Genomic DNA, 16484 nt, shown 5'->3' with positions numbered 1-16484 from the left:
TTCGGCTAAAAGAGATGACTATGACGGAAATAATTTCTCTTGTCACTAAGCCTACATTGTAGTGCTCTGGAATCATTCCAGGCCTGAAAATTGACAGTACTCTTTGTATTTGTATAGAATTAACTTAATAATGCTGTAATAATTTATTCAATCGTCTCAAAAGACAAAAGCTTGGGAATTTGTCTAAAAATACCACAGCCACGAAGCTGGACACAGACTGCAGATTTTGGCAAGTCTCTTTGGCTGTAAAATCAAAGTTGCTGATGACCTTTATTCTTTGTTCGGAAGATTTCTTTTTAATCATTTTACATTCATTATAATGTCAGCACCTGAAATTTTCCAAAGAACTATGTCAAATATTTCACTTTACCAGAGGGTATAAGCAGTTTTAAATCATCAACCAGAAGAAGGCCCACAATAATGATAAGTGTGAATTCTTAAAAAAAATCTACCATTTCCTAGAACATATTATTAGCAGTAAGTGCAGAAAGACCTGCAAAAAATAAGAATGATTAATGAATTCCCATTTTCCATTTTGTTCGAGACCTTCGATGCTTACTTGGAATGATTAATCAATTCAGAAACTATGTTACCAAATCTATCACAGGTTACAGAACCTTTAAGAGAAATATTAAAGAAAGCGCAAGCAGATATTTCAAAGGGTCAAGGAAATGCTCATATTGCCAGATGTCCTAGCATATTATATCCCCTCACTACTGACCAAAATTGCTGCCTCATTTATCGTGTTGAAGTGGTCCTCTTTCAAAGACAACTATGTAGATGTCACATACAGCTCCATTATGTATCTTAACATTGTTGTAACTGGGACAAGATACTCCATCATAGAAAAAAGACTTTTATAGTCATTGGCTTGTGAAAATTTCTTAAAAGTTGCCATGGAGAAATAGCGCAATTCCCAATTTTGATATTTGATGTATGACTCTCTAGAAAGCCTCCAAGAATTCTAAGATTCCAGTGGGGATTAATGAGATTCATTTATGAAATGATAAAAGTGTGGGGCAAGCTGTAAACAACAGCAAATGCATTGTCCAGAGTCACCATTTCATCCTACATATATTTTGAAATGGGAATGAATCATATTCCCAGTTCACTGCAACACAATGGTTGGTAAGTTCAGAATGGGTCCAAGAAATTTGACATTTGCAAATGCAAGATGACAAAGCTTCTGCAATCATCGATATTACATACAACATTGACCACAGTAGCATGCTAGTAGTGGTAAGGTGTTGAAAATCTTTGAGTATGGGAAGCATTTTCGAATTATGGATAAAGTACTACCTATGTGAGTACAAGTTAGTGATTCCAATTTCACCCAGCAAAGATATTGAGCCACAAAGATATTGCAAAATGGAGAGCACATGCCCCATCGTCTGTGTGGTAACCAGGAATACTGAAATCTGTCAAAGAAATTATTTCAAATTGCCAGGCGCATGATGCACAGAGTAAATCTCAAGGAACTCCTTATCTCAACTCAAAGTCCAACTTGGCGGTAAGAATGTCTGGAGCTGGAAAAATATGTGTTTAATAGAAAATCTTCCTTGATTGTCCTTCATTATTTTCCAAGAGGATCAAAGCCATAATGTATGCAGCAACTACTAAGACCATCATTTAACTTTAAAAGGAGAGATCTTTGCAAAACCTGGAATTCTTGTTCAGATTCTCTCCAAAATTGACGTACGACTTATAAATAATAAAATCATGCACTTTGAAAAACTTCAGCCTTATTTTTTGCACTGATGTGCTGGGCTCTTCCATCATTGAGGATGGCATTATTTGTGGACCATCCTCCTCCAGTGACTTGTTTAATTGTCCACCACCATTTACGATTGGATGTGGCAGGACTGCAGAGATTAGTTCTGATCCATTGGTTGTAGGATTGCTTAGCTCTGCCTATCAGTTGCTGCTTATGCTGTTTTGCATGCAAGTAGTCCTGTTGGGTGTCTTCACTAGGTTGACAACTCATGTTTAAGTATGCCTGGTGCTGCTCATGGCATGCCCTCCTGCACTGTCTATTGAACTAGGGTTGATCCCCTGGCTTGATGGTAATGGTTGAGTGGGGGATATGTTGGGCAATGAGGTTACAGGTTGTTCTGGAGTACAATTCTGCTGCTCTTGATGGCCCACAGCGCTTCATGGATGCCCAGTCTTGAGTTGCTAGATCTGTTTGAAGCCTGTCCCATTTAACACGGTGATAATGCCACACAACACGATGGAGGTGATTCTCAATGTAACGGCTGGACTTTGTCTCCACAATGACTTGTGGTGGCCACTCTTACCAATTCTGTCATGGACAGATGCATCTCTAGCTGGCAGGTTGGTAAGGATGAGGCCAAGTATTTTTTTCCCTCTTGTTGGTTCCCTTACTACCTGCTGCAGACCTAGTCTAGCTGCTATGTCCTTTAGTACCTGACCAGCTCAATCAGTAGTACTGCTGTTGAGCCACTGTTGGTGGTCAACATTGAAATCTCCCACCCAGAGTACATGTTGTGCCCTTGCCATCTTCAGTGCTTCCTCTAAGTGTTGTTCAACATGGAGGAATATTGATTCATCAGCTGATGGTGGATTGTTATCAGCAGGAAGTTTCCTTGCCCATGTTTAACCTGAAGCCATGAGACGTCGTAGGGTCCAGAGTCAATGTTGGAACTCCTCTCGAATGTATACCACTATGCCACCACCTCTGCTGGGTCTGTCCTGCTGGTGGGACAGGACATATCCAGGGATGGTGATGGTGGTGTCTGGGACATTGTCTGTAAGGTATGATTCTGTGAGTATGACTATGTCAGGTTGTTGCTTGACTAGTTTCTTGAGACAGCTCTCCCAATTTTGGCACTAGCCCCCAGATGTTATTAAGGAGGACCTTGCAGGATCAACAGAGTTGTTTCTGCTGTTGTCTTTTCCAGTGCCTGGTTGATGCCAGATGATTCATCCGGTTTCATTTCTTTGAGACATTTTAGCGATTGGTACAACTGAATGGCTTGCTCAGCCATTTCAGAGGGCAGTTAAGAGTCAATTACATTGCTGTGGGTGTGGAGTCACGTGTAGGCCAGACTAGGTGAAGATGGCCAGTTCCTCCCCTGAAGGACATTGGCTTTTCTGACAATTGACAATGATTTCATGGTCATTGGTAGATTCTTAATTCCGGATTTTGTTAATTATTACATTCAAATTCCACCATTTGCCATGGTGGGATTCGAACCCAGGTACCCAGAATGTTAGCTTGATTTCTGGAGTAATAGTCTAGCGATAATAACACTAGGCTATTACCTTCGCTACCACTGGGCCATCTCATTCTCTATTTGCATTCAAGTCAAGAAACAAGAACTCAAAGAAACACTACTGATCTTCTGAGTCTTACAGGAACAATTAAGATCAGGGAAAGATGTGAAATCTCCTGATAACTCGAATCTGTGATATTACAGATTGAGTTGAGATTGGTAATGTGTCAAAATAATAACGTCACCAGAGGACCGCACTCTCATTAGAGAGAGAGAGATGACTGGTCATGGTTTCATCTGAGCGACTCCAAACCTGAGGTAGGTGGCTGAGGTTGAGAAGGTAGGATCGTTCATGATAACCTCAACTTACACTATTGGTATCACTCTGCATTGCAATGCAGCTGTCCAGCCAACTGAGTTAACCTATCCCCTTGTCAAAATAATAATGAATATAGAAAGAACAAAATAGGGAGATAGATCTCATATAAGTGTTCAAAAGGATTAATGTCTGGGACAATGTGAACAGCACTCCCCAATGTGTTGATTTAAGATGTCGAGAATGTAGAATATGGGAGAGACTGGCTCAGATATGTCAGAAAGAGAAAAAGGGTCATGGCATCCGCAAAGTTAGTCATACTTCTTTATAGTGTAAGTAATTCTTTAATATATAAGCCAGTTATTACTAAAATATACTGAAAGCTTAGTAATCTCTTCTAACTAAACAAATCAAACAAGTTACCACAGTTTGAGTCATTCTGATCCTAGATTATGTGTCATACTTGACCCCTAAGATAAGCTTCTGACTAGGTAACTAAACTAACACTGAGAACATTTGTTTCCACCTTCACAATACTCTCTGCCTCCATACAAGACTTAATTTATCAATCACATCCAGAATTGATATTTCCAGTGCATTCCTACCCAGCCTCCCATACTCTACTCTCTGTGAACTTGATGTCATCTAAAACCCCAGTGTCTACCTGACTCACACCAAAAACTCCACTCAATTATCATTCCTGAGCTTGCTGACTGCATTGGTTTGTACACGAGAAATGCCTCAACTTTAAATTTTTTTGCTTTGTGTTCTGCCATTGCTGCATAGTTTTCTTATATGTAATCTGTTACAGCTCTGCAACCTTCCCAGATATTTGTGCTCATCTAATTCAAGCTTCATTGACACCCCAATTTTAGTTGCTCCACTGTTGTTGCATATGGCTTTAGTTAGCTGGGCACTTAAATTCCTTCTCTGTATCTCTTCAACACTCTAACTCTCTTTCATCCTTATAATATATTGTTTAAAACAAATCGTTACAACAAAACAGTTTGGCTACCTGCCATAATAATGTATCACACAACTCAACATCAAGTCTTGATTTATAACATTCTTATACAATTTCTTGTTGAACCATATGGAAGATATTATGTAAATATGACTTCTTGTTGTTTTGTTGATTTCCTTCTCTTCCACACCTTATACCTGTCAGTGCCCTCATGATGGTTAGATTCTGCAGGAAACAGCAGACTATAGTGAATCATAACACATTCTCTGGTGAGTATTGCAGATCTTCTCCATAATAGTCCAAGCAGTGGAACATTGCTTATGTACCCCCTAAGATTTGTTTGATAAATTTTCAAGTGGTTTTAATGGTTCTTGTTATGTGTATCCTGTTGATGTGTAAGTGCTTTCTGTACTGGAGTCAGGAGGAAGATAATTGGCGGGTAGCCTATATCATCTAGTAGCAATTTTTTTGTTCTCTTGGAAGTTCAGATGCTGATTGTGCGGCAGACTGCTGCCAGGATAATGGCAATCAAGCTGCATGTTGTGCTGACTAAAGTCACTAGACGTTGAGGGACTGAATACTCTTTCTGATGTCTTACATCTCAAAATTTACACAGGGTGTCTACAAAGGGAGAAATGCCATGACTAGCAGCTTTCACCACAGAGAAGCCTACAATACTGGCAAGGTCAGGTCATAGAGCTATACAGCATGGAAACAGACCCTTCGAACAAACTCATCCATGCCGACCAGATGTCTTAAATCAATCTAGTCCCATTTGCCAGCATTTGACCCATATCCCTCTAAACCCTTCCTGTTCGTGTAGCCATCAAGATGGCTTTTAAATGTTGTAATTTTAACAGCCTCCACCACTACCTCTTCAGCTCATTCCATACACACTTTATCCTCTGTGTAAAAAAAGTTGCCCCTTAGATCCCTTTTAAATCTTTCCCCTCTTACCTTAAACCAATGCCCTCTAGTTTTGGATTCCCCACCCTGGTGAAAAGACTTTGGCCATTCACCCTATCCATGCCCCTCGTGATTTTATAAACCTCCATAAGGTCGCTCATCAGCGTCCGACACTCCAGGGAAAATAGCCCCGGCATTTTCAGCCTCTACCTACAGCTCAAATCCTCCAACCCCAGCAACATCCTTGTAAATCTTTTCTGAACCTTTTCAAATTTCACAACATCCTTCCTATAGCAGAGAGACTAGAATTGAACACAGTATTCCAAAAGTGACCTAACCAATGACCTGTACAGCTGCAATATGACAACCTAGCTCCTATACTCAATGCACTGACCAATAAAGGCAAGCATACCAAATGCCTTCTTCACTACCCTGTCGACCTGCGACTCCACTTTCAAGGAACTATGACCTGCACTCCAGGATCTCTTTGTTCAGCAGCATTCCCCAGGACCTAACTGTTAAATATATAAGTCCTGCCCTGATTTGCCTTTCCAAAATGTGTTCAATTTGCATGCTACCCTCTAGCAACAAAGAATTCATCTATCTTTTCACACAGTTCACTACGCTTTCATATGCAAAAATGAAAAGTGCACAGTCATATATTGCAAATGTCACCTGCAGTGGCGCAAAAAGAGTCTAACCCATTTAACTTCATGCCCATAGCTACTTTTGCCACTGCTGGTAGTGCGATTGTTGTGCTGTGATACTTTTCAGGCTGCAGAAAGTAGCAGACTTCAGCAAACTCATCCTAGATGAAGCAGACGTGTCTAATGCATTACGTTTTGGTGAGGTTGAGATAAGAGAAATGAACATTTGAACAATCTTGTGGATGTGACCCCTTAGTGAAACCTAATAAATATGATTTCTTTCTCCTCTCTTCCTCACTCCTTGTGCAGCTTGTACTCCTCTACGTCACTTCTGATTCTCCCTGACATGCTACTTGTCAAGGGGATGGAAACTGCTGTATTCGTGTCTGAGAGCAAATGTTCTGAGCACAACTCTTGAAGTCAGGACTAAGGACATCTGCATCATTAAGTAGCAGTATAAACCTCTAAATTATGCTATAAACTGAGAAATAGCCAGTGGAAATCAATCAACCATTAACCTGAGAGTGATCAATGATCTTTTTAAATAGTCCTGGAGGGTTTTCTCCTAGCTGCTGAATGGATGTTCAGCTGTGCATGTTTAAGAGAAGGCATTAGTCTAGAGTGTTGAGATCAAAAGTGGCTAGGACAGAGAAAAGTCAGCATTATGTGCTTGCTGATCTCAAGAGCTGCCTACTTTGCATCTTTCTGCTGCGTGCACCCATACTGATGCTCTTGCCAAAATGAAACAGGTAAAACGAGCACTAGAAGTGTGTACATATGGTGGCACAAACAACATGTTAGGCCCAAAATCATCCCTGTAATGGTGTAAACATGAGTGCCACACATTATGAGGTTTTACGGCCTTCAAGATTAAACATGGCATTCAATGTTGATTCTTTATTAATATTTCAGTAATTAACTCCATCAGGCATCTTTTTTTTTAAAATAACAATTAAAGACGTGGATGGTAGCTGTCAGATTGCTATGGTGTCAATATTGAATTTATTTGCAGTGAAATTTTATGCCATGCCATATTGCCCTCTTAATGGTCAGTAATTATATATTCTTTAGTCTAGAAATTACACTTCGCATTATTAAAATTTGAACACTCAACAATTTTCTCGGACATTTCCTTGTCTGCTATTTTAACGAAGATATCATGTCATTCATTTTAAACAGGTCAATACTTCTATTAAAGCATCAGTAGATGAAGTGCTCATATGCTGATATCACCAACAGTAATTTCTAGCTGTTATCTCATCTTTGCAACCAACGCTCTTAAAACTATTCCGAGTTGTGTGATGTTAATGTGTATGGTCCAGGCACCTCAGCTTCGCCAAAATTGAGCAGATTCTGGAATCTTCTCAAAAACTCAAAAAACGGTTCGGTTTATTTTTGATTCAATTCAGAACTTATTCTCACAATTACTTACTATACTTACTGTTACTTACAATTCAGAAGGGAGGTATACTCTGAAGTATCTGATCCTGTTTAATATTACCTTGATGTTAAGGAATCAGGCATGCACATTATAAAGGATAGTTGGTTTAACCATTAGATAAATTGTATATAACAGTTCTAAGAACTACTTTGGGCAACTGGAAAGGGTACCTGATAACTAAGTTTGTTTCATGACTGAACAGTTCAACAACTTTAGGGTTACTGCTCTTTTCAATGATCATATTTGAAAAATTTAGAAGGTGTTGAATCAGGAAGAGATAGAATGCTGTTCTGCCCATTTGTGGATTTTCAGGGTGAAACCAAGTGGGAGACGGCCATTTCCCCAGGGAAATAAAGAAAAAGAGAAACTACTTTCCTTATAAGGATTCCATTTACCTGCTTCCTCATAGAATTCCTTTGCTGTCCCTTACTGTTGAGCACTAAATGGAAATGGAGGTATTCTGAATGTTGGTTGGGTAATGTATCATGGCAGGACAGGTTGTTGTTAGAGTCCCAGAAGCCTATAGCCACAAGCTTTGACAATCACTGGTGAAAAGGAGATGCCCCCTGGTCTATTTGATCAATGTAATGCAAGGTTTTATGTAAATCGCATAATCGACTGTTTTCTTTGGAAGAGGATTGAATTCTTTTCTATTAGTATAGTTATGTCAACTTAGAATTGTGTACACTAAACAAGTAAGCTTTACATTTTTCATTAAACAGATAATGATACTTTTTGGTATTTGCTGGAAGCATATTGATCAAAAGGTATCTGTACACTATTAATGGGTTAAACTAAGTTCAACGTTCCAATTCAAGTTGCATTTTGTTTCTTTTTCTGCAACCAAACTATAATGTTTAGATAACAGCTGAGGAAAATACTAAAAGCTGGCTGACAGATTTAGAAAAACTGCAACAGGCCAAATAATCTAATAGCTATGGAATGGACATAACCTATGAAAATGATTAGTACGTATGCTTTTTACCCCAGGTTGCAATAACTACACATCATTCTTCTACCTCTGGTGGGAGAAAAATGAATAAAATATTGAAGTCAGAACAAAATTCTGATGATGAAATATTCGTCATATGTGAGTTGGAGCAGAGATCCTTGATATGCTCCTTGGAAAATTGTGAATATTTATATTATGTATTAAGTTATATACATATTTTAAAGAGAAAAAGTTGGTTTTTATCTACAGACAAACGGGCATTCTTTTACCTAAAATTTGGCTTCAAAGTAACCTTCTCATATTCAGCTCTCTCAATCTCTCCAGTTCAAAAAGCCATTCTATCTTCTTTTATTTGGAACATATCTCACTTGAGTATACATAGCAAAGCAATCTTATTTTTTGTTTGTATAAAGGCTCTGATTCTTGCGTCATAACTAATATTCTTGCAACTCCAAAAGATACATCAGCAAAATAAATCAACATTTTTCTTGTGAAATGCAAACCAGCTGACGCATGGATGGATAAACTAACTTGTTGCCTTAATAAGTGGATGGTTGGTATGTATAACAACATCAAAAATAGCAGAGACCCAGTCAAAATAAAAGTGCTGCAGTAGTGGGAGACTAAAGCACTTTTAGATGGGAGAAGCAAAATAAAACATTGAGGAAAAGAATTAAAGGTCAACATGATTTAAAACAATTAGAATCTGGTCTAAGAGTTATGCCTGTTAGAAACCACAAACAGTTAAATAAAATTAGAGTCTCAATGATAATAACTGCATAAGGATATGATATACAGACTTTCCCTGATTTATGAAAATCTGACATATGAACACTCGTACTTATCAAACAGAAACTATAAAAATAATCTTAAGGATCTGACATGTGAATGTACTTAATGAATGGCCATTTTATTTTGTATTGTGTTGTGTTCTAACTTGAGTATAAATCAACTTACAAATGTACTCAGGAACAGAATCCTTTTGTAAACCAGGGACTGTCTGTATTAATTATAACAAAGGTATCGTTTAGCTTTAGACAGGGAAATAAATAGGCTACAAATTTGTTTATCACTCCAAAGGAAGGATACATGGACGATATCAATTTCTTGGCAGAATTTGTGAGCACAACAGGTGAAATCTTCCTGGTCCTTGGAGGTGGACTTGAGAACATTGACAGGGAATTTATGTTTAGAGGGATGAGATCAGGACTTCAGATACGTGCTGCAAACGGCAATAGTGGAGAGTCAATTTGAATAATTAAATGCCCAATTGTGGGCCTAGTGGGGACGCTGCAGGAACTTCCAAGTGTGGATAGGTCCCTGGTTTAGCCCAAAGCCCAGAAGATGCCAAGTGTCAGCTTGGCATCAGTTGGCTGCAGTACCCATGAGGCCTATTTCAGGGCTTGCTACTCACAAAATCCCATCACACAGACCAGGGATCAGCAGATCATAGCTGTGATCACAGGGGCCATTCTGCGGAGGCACCATTACACATTGCTGACAAGTGCTTTGTTAGGATTTGGAAATGGTGCTGCCCCATGATAATTATTGAAAGACATAAGATTCTGCCTGGAGCAACCTGCAGCACTATGTTGCTCCAGGTATTAAATGGTCACAAAATACTCTGGTTTGATATAGTATCATGCCTTGCAGTTCTTAGTAGGATATTTTCAGGGCAACTGGAGATACCAGAGACACTATAGAATTTTTACAGAACGAACATTTTTATTCAGCCAAAATCCATGTGGATAGAATTGAGAATCATAGAACCATGCAATAAGGCAGCACAGAGTTTATTTGTCTCATTAAGCCTGTGCTTTTGGCCCCTCTATCCAATTTACTGTAATTCCCTGCATTTTCCCAAAACCCTGTAAATTATTTATTTACACTGAAATTGGATATGTATTTGAAACATATGAACAGGAGTAAGCTGTTTGGCCCTTCGAGCCTGCTCTGTCATTCAATATGGTCAGGGTTGATCATCCTGCTCAGAAACCTCTTATCACTTTCACCCCATACCCTTCGATTCCTTTAGCACTAGGGATTATATCTGTCTCCTTTTTTGAAAACATTCAATGTTTTGCCCTCAACTACTTTCTATAGTACAGAATTCTGCAGGCTCACCACACTGTGTGAATGAATTTCTCCTAATCTCAGTCCTAAATGGTCTATCCCATACCCTTTAGACTGTGATCCCTGGTTCTGGACTCCCCAGTCATGGGGACTATCCATCCTGCACGTACACCACTTAACCCTGTTAGAATTTTATAGTTTTCTATGAGAATCCCCTCCCCTCACCAACTCATTCTTCTAAACTTAGTGATTACAGTCCTAATTGATTCAGTCTGTACTCATATGGCATACCTGTCATCCCAGGAATCAGTTTGGTTAAATCTTAGTTGCATTCCCTCCATAGCTAAAACATTCTTCCTCAGATAAGGAGACCAAAACTGCATTGAAGAAGGGTCCTGACCCAAAACGTCAACTTTCCTACTCATCTGATGCTGCCTGACCTGCTATTTGTCTCACACAATACTCCAAGTGTGATCTGTACAATTGCAGCGAGGTCAACATATCATTTGCCTTCTTCACCACCTGCTGCATCTGCATGCTTACTTTCAGTGACTGGTGTATAAGGACACCCAGGTCTTGTTGCACCTTGTTGTTCCCAGTCTATCACCTTCAGATAATAAACCCCCTTCCTGTTTTGCTACTAAAATGGATAACCTCACATTTATCCACTTCATACTTCATCTGTCATGCACTTGGACACTTATTCAACTTGTCCAAATCGCACTGAAGCATCTTTGTATCTTCCTCACAGTTCACAGTCCCACTCAGCTTTGTGTCATCTGCAAGCTTAGAGATATTGCATTCAATTCCATTATCAAACTCATTAATATACTTTATGAATACTGGGGTCCAAGCACTGAACCACATGGTCCCCCACTAGTCACTGGCTACCACTCAGAAAATTACCCATAATTATTCCCACTCTTTGTTTCCTGCCTGCGAACCAGTTCTCAATCCATTTCAACTGGAGTTTAAAACGATAAAGAGGGGTGTATAAACACACATTCAATTCTAACAGGACGAGACTGTATAAACACAGGAAGGATGTTCTCAATGACTAGTGAGCTCAGAAGCAGGAGTCACAGTCGAAGGTCATGGGGTAGACCATTTAGGACTGAGATGAACACTGATCGAATGCTTTCAAGAAGGTGACAGATATAGTTTGTAGGGCTAAAGGGAACAAAGGGCATATGGAGAAAGCGGGAACAGGGTACTGAGTTTGATGATCATTCATGATCATATTTAATGGCAGAGCAGGCTTGAACTGCTGAAATGCCTACTCCTCCTATTTCCTATGTTTGAGAATGCCACATACCTCAACAAACCTGTCATGTCTGTCTTTTCATACACGGGTGGATAACCAACCATTTAATATCTCCCTGAATCCTTTGATGCAGTAAGGTAACCGCCTCTCGGAACATGTTTACCAAGATATTCTCAGTTCCCTGTAAGCCCTGCAGTTAGTTCAGTCTATTCTTAAGTCCATAAACCTCGAATTCATATCAGGTACTGGGAGACCTCATCTGCACATGTAGTTATTTGGGACATGTGAAGCATGCTGGAGTTCCCACACGACACAGAAATGGCAGGCAGTGGATCTCAGCTTTTTCAACATTCCATATCCCTTTGCATCCAATTATTTACATTGACTATCCATATATTTTCCTGATGCTGCTTGATTTAAACCATTTCACACTAACAAAGCTCTTTGCGATGTACTTTTATCAAACATTGTCACTCTGATAAATTCTCCCAACTATGCATGTAGCTCTGAAGAAATAAGAGACAAAATAATTCTCAAGGTGCATTACATGTTTTGTGGCCTATAAAAAGTAAAAGAAATCTGTAGACACATAAATAAGAACAGCAATGCAAGAGTACTGGGTGATTTAAACAAAATGGCCTGGGATGAAGATTTTGCATGTGCTGGAAATGGGAAGTTTGTTCCTTAATAGAGCGCACAATAAGAATGGAATGATTGAAATTTGAAGTGGTAACCACAATGTAGATTAAAAATAAAAAAAAGAAATGAAGCATTCAATGAAAATAACCAAAAGTATGCTTCAGATAAGCAAGAATCTAGCATGTAAACAGAAAAGCAGGAGAAAGGTTGCTAAAATAGTCATGGGAGCACACAATAAATAAGTGCTGGTAAGGTGAAAAGGGGATGAATTGAAGAAAATAGTTTATTCATTAATTAGAGTTTAACACCAAGCAGAAACTTAAAATGAAGACAAATGACAAAATCACAGTGAACGATATTGAAGATAAACATGTGGAAAGCAGGAAGTATAAGGGAATATACAAAGGGAGATCAGAATGGCTAAAAGGGAATCTGAATAAAAGGCAAACAGATTGTAAAGGAATAGTTAAGACTTTTGATAAGCTTATAAAAAATTAAAAGAGCAATGAGACAATAAGATTCCTTTTAGATAAAAGAGACAATCTAACTCCGGACGGTGAAGGTCCAGTAGAGTTATTAGTATTTTGCACCTATTCTCATAAATGTTGAAAGTGTTAACATAGGTGTCGTAGAGGAGAACATGGAACAATGGTTTAAGATAACTGCAGTGAAGGAATTTGTTCTGAAAGCAGTTAGCAGACTTTAACATGCACAAGTTATTTGTCTCTAACATGAGTGCAGCCTGGGTTGTTGAAACGCATCAGCAAGTAGACTATAACAGTGCTTTTAAAGTTTATTTTAGTCTTCAAATTTACAAATTATGCTCTTGGATGGGGGGGGGATAGCCCATAAAGCACACTTGTTTGAGAAAGCAGCTATAGACCAGTTTGTTTCAAGTCAATAATTCAAGAACAAATTAGTAAGCATTAGAAATGCATGAAGTAATCAAGAAAACCCAGCAGCAATTTATTGAAGATCAGACGTGATTGCCAGATTTGAAGTCTTTTGAGGATTTCACCAATTAACTAGATAAAAGAAAAGGAGCAGGTAAAATCGGGGGCATTTTTCCTAGGTGCTTGGAGGTGGGTGTGGAGGCTGGGCTGCTGGGAAAATGAGAAAAAAATGCATTGGGTCAGTTTGCCAATATGTTCCTGCCTCCATCTGTGTTGGGTGGGTTTGTGGAGAAGTTGAGAAATGCTGCAGTTGAGGTGGGAAGCCAACTGATGTCATTAAAGTAACAATTCAGCAATTTTTCCCAGTGGAATCCCTCTTTCCAAACAGGGGAGCAGTATCAGGCTATGTTCTCCAAACCAACAGTTAGGAGAAGGTGAGAGCACAGCTGGAAGATGCCTTAGTGAAGCTGACAAACTGTGAAGGCTTTATCAGTTGCTGCAAAGAACTGTAGAATTGAATAGATAGATGTGCTATGAAGCACTCCTTCTGAAAGGTGCTATATCTGTGTCTCTGGTGATTAATATTGCCTGGAAGGCCTAGTATCCAACAGGCTTCACCCATCCTCAGCTTCACTTCCCACAGGCAGCCTTCAAAGCAGCACCAGAGCAGATTGTACAAATGCACTGTCCTCTACGTCAGCAGTAGCCCTGCAGGCACAAGCGTCTCCATCAAGATGCAAATGTAAGGAAACAGGATGCTCAGTTAACCATGTCATGCAGAGAGCCAGCTCTCCACAACTGGAATCGACACTGCCTTATATGGCTGAACCACTCATGCAGATCACTGCTGACATTGCTGCCGTTATGATGGATGACTGCCATGCTGGTGGATCAGGCAGGCATTGCTGGTGGCTGACAAAGGGACCAAAACTGGAGGCCCATCCCTTGTACATCACACAACACCCCAGTCTCCAACTTTTGCCAACTATTGTGGTCTTGTTTGGAAAGTGAGAAAGCAGGGAGGTGCCAAAAATTGCTTGTGTTCAAAGGAGAAAAGGGCAAACTTTGTGCATGGTCATTGTGAGGCATGTGCCCGAGTGTTTAAAATGTTTAAGGTCATTGTGTGTATTGGCTGCTCAAATAGGTATGTGAAGTGCCTTTCCCAAGAGGAATGAATGAACGTACAAGGTGAATTGAGGTGTACCGTGCAGAAGAATGCAGGACAAGCCATACTGTGGAGTTTAGCACTTGACCGTGCCATATCACATATCTGTATTGCCCTCCTGAGTGTATGGATCCTCCTGGTCCACCAGCTTATGACTTGAAGAGCCACCCAGTGCTCATTTTGACAAAAACTGCTTAATTTAGAAAAAAAAAGAGAATTCTGCCTCCTGCCTTTCAGAGAATTCACTTCAGTGAAACCCATCTGTACCCTCAGGTATGTTTGCAACCAACCCTGGGCAAGGGTCCCCAGTTCATTATGATCCTGGCTAAGGAGGGAGGAATTGGTTCCTCTTTATTTAACCCTACCAGGTTGACTGCAACAAACTCAACTTTAAAAAATATAGGAATATTTTCCATAAGGGTACCTTTCCCAAATCAAAAGCACTAATGGGCAGGATCTTTTGGGGGTCTCAATGACTTGAGCTACAGCAAATTTGTGCGGCAAGGTTGCTTGAGAAATCTGGGGAGGTTGATCCTGGTCTGAAGTAACTTGCAGTATCTTTAATGCATTTGCTTGGCATTGCAATGACTTTCTTACTAGGCAGTGGCAGGTTGCCTTTAAACAGGGATTATTACCTGTTAATGACCTTAATAGTTGCCTCATTCATATTCAGCTTCATAGCTGACCAAATGTGTTGAAGAAGCTAGATGCTGAAAATTCTTGACCAGGAAATCGGAGTGGGAACACAGCTGGAGACATCAGCTCAGTGCAAAGAACCTCCATAGGTTGATCAGTGGCAAATGGAAACCAATCCTGATTCACATGAGGTGATGTACTTGGGTAGGACAAACAAGGCAAGGCATGATGAATTTTAAGATTCTGGGAGTCAACAAGGATCAGAAGGACCTTGGTGTGAGTGTTTACCCATCCCCTAAGCTAGTGGTACAGGTAGATACCATTGTAAAGAGAGCATATTAGATACATACCATTATCAGTTGAAGTTTCAGAGCAGGGAATTTATGCTGGAACTGAGTTGTTTCAAAATTTAGTGTGTGTATATGTGCAGTTCTGGAATCCATATCATAGGTGGGATGTGAGCACTGTAGAGATTGCAGGGGAGTGTTACCAGAGTGTTGCCAGAGCTAGAGAGTTTTAGTAATAAAGAGAGTTTGTATACACTGGGGTTGTTTTCCTTGGAGCAGAGGAGACTGAGGGGAGACATGATTGAGATGTGTAAAATTTAGAAGCATAGAAAGAAACAGATTCTTCCTCTTAGTGGAGGGATTAATGACCAGGGGTATAAGGTAAGGGGCAGGAGATTTAGAGAGGATGTAAGGAAAACTGTTTTGTTTTCACCCAGAGCGTGGTGGGAATCTAGAATTTACTGCCTCTAATGGTGGTGGTGGCAGAAACTGTCATAACATTCAAGAAGGAATTTGATGTGCACTTGTAATGACAAGACACACAAGGCCATGAATGAACTGCTGAAAGGTGGGAATAGACTAGCTAGTACCTTGTTTTTGACCAGTGCAGATTTGATGGGCCTCAGGGCCTTTTTTATGCTGTATGAATCTATGACTCTGTGACTCAAGGCATTAGTATTGTCTCTGAGGTAACTTCTGGCAGGGTAGTCTATTTCTCCACAGGGACATGGATATCTGGTGGTACCTGCAAGACTCAAGAATGAGTGGGCGACACACCCAGTGGAAAGATGTGACATGCATTGAATGACACTAACAGTAGGGTCAATGTGAGCGATGGAATGGAATGAAGAATGGTCCTGACTCAGTTAGTGGGATATAGATGTCCCTCACGAAAGTGGTCCTGGTCTTTTGTCAGGGACAGAATTCTCTCCTCATGGGAGTTCAGGAGCCTGATCTCAGGCACATTATCACCTTCCTGCCCTACTCTGAGCTGTCTTCTCCTGGAATAAGAGAAAAGGAGGGATTGAGTGAGATCAAAGTGGGTAGCACGGCTGTTAGTGCTGG

At 39.9% G+C, this 16484-nt stretch overlaps 1 protein-coding gene across 2 annotated transcripts in view; it reads right to left on the bottom strand.

Moving 5' to 3' along the window:
* asb3 (ankyrin repeat and SOCS box containing 3) overlaps positions 1-16484 on the bottom strand; it is a 272717-nt gene that overhangs the window by 220493 nt on the left and 35740 nt on the right. The window lies entirely within an intron of this gene.

The sequence above is a fragment of the Rhincodon typus genome, chromosome 9 (assembly GCF_021869965.1).
Source record: "Rhincodon typus isolate 14 chromosome 9, sRhiTyp1.1, whole genome shotgun sequence".
In the NCBI taxonomy this organism is placed as follows: domain Eukaryota; kingdom Metazoa; phylum Chordata; class Chondrichthyes; order Orectolobiformes; family Rhincodontidae; genus Rhincodon; species Rhincodon typus.
This window is presented reverse-complemented; position numbering and strand designations above follow the sequence as displayed.